Source organism: Chelonia mydas, chromosome 28 (assembly GCF_015237465.2).
Source record: "Chelonia mydas isolate rCheMyd1 chromosome 28, rCheMyd1.pri.v2, whole genome shotgun sequence".
Taxonomy (NCBI): Eukaryota; Metazoa; Chordata; order Testudines; family Cheloniidae; genus Chelonia; species Chelonia mydas.
In genome coordinates, this window is record NC_051268.2 from 1,317,141 (window position 1) to 1,318,828 (window position 1,688).

The window sequence follows — 1,688 nt, forward strand, 5'->3', positions numbered from 1 at the left end:
GACGGACGGACGGATGGGGGTAGATGGGGACGGACGGACGGATGGACGGGGGTAGGTGGGGATGGACGGACGGGGGTAGGTGGGGTGGATGGGGGTAGATGGGGATGGACAGACAGACGGGGCTAGATTGGGACGGACAGATGGACGGACGGGGTAGATGGGGACGGATGGAAAGACAGACAGATGGAGGTAGATGGGAACGGACAGACGGATGGATGGGGGTAGATGGGGACGGACAGACGGGGGTAGGTGGGGACGGATGGACGGGGTAGGTGGGGTGGATGGGGGTAGATGGGGATGGACAGACAGACAGACGGGGGTAATTTGGGACGGACAGATGGACGGACAGGGTAGATGGGGATGGATGGAAAGACAGACCGATGGGGGTAGATGGGGACAGACAGACGGACGGATGGGGACAGATGGGGACGGATGGACGGACGGATGGGCGTAGGTGGGGACGGAGAGACAGACGGACGGACAGGGTAGATGGGGACAGACGGACGGACAGATGGGGTAGATGGGGATGGATGGACAGACAGGGGTAGATGGGGATGGATGGACAGACGGATGGACGGACGGACGGACGGGGGTACGTGGGGTGGATGGGGGTAGATGGGGATGGACAGACAGACAGAGTGGGGTAGATTGGGACGGACAGATGGACGGACGGGGTAGATGGGGACGGATGGACAGACAGATGGACGGGGGTAGATGGGGACAGACGGAGTAGATGGGGACGGATGGACAGACAGACGGATGATGGTAGATGGGGCTAGATGGGGATGGGCGGATGGGGTAGATGGGGACAGATGGACAGACGGACGGACGGTGGTAGATGGGGACGGACAGATGGACGGACGGACGGTGGTAGATGGGGGGGACGGACGGGGTAGATGGGGATGGATGGACAGACAGACGGATGGTGATAGATGGGGGTAGATGGGGACGGAGGGATGGACGGATGGGGTAGATCGGGACGGATGGTGGTAGATGGGGACGGATAGACAGACGGACAGACGGAGGGCTAGATGGGGACAGACGGACGGGGTAGATGGGGATGGACAGACTGGGTAGATAGAGATGGATGGACGGACGGACGGTGGTAGATGGGGACGGACGGACGGAGTAGATGGGGACGGATGGACAGACAGACGGATGGTGGTAGATGGGGGTAGATCGGGACGGACGGACAGACGGATGGATGGGGTAGATGGGGATGGATAGACAGACAGACGGATGGTGGTAGACGGGGACGGATGGACGGACGGACGGATGGGGTAGATGGGGACGGATGGTGGTAGATGGGGGGAGACGGGGGGGTAGATGGGGACGGATGGACAGACGGATGGACAGGGTAGATGGGGACGGATGGACAGACAGACGGAAGGTGGTAGATGGGGACGGACAGATGGGGGTAGGTGGGGGGATGCCGTAGATGCTCACGGGGGTGGGGGGCGTGTCCTGCCGGTGCCCCCTTCACCTGCCCCCCCTCTCTCCCCTAGGCTGCGGTGTGAGCGCTGCCCCCCGCCAGCCCTGATGCCATGCGGCCCCCCAGCGCCCCGCCCACGCCGTCCTGGCCCCTGGCCGCCCTGCTGCGCTCCTCCCGCCCCTGCTCCCCGGCCCCGGCCGCCCCGGCCCGCTGGGCCCCCTGGCGCCGGTACCGCGTCTCGGAGAGCATGAAGGGG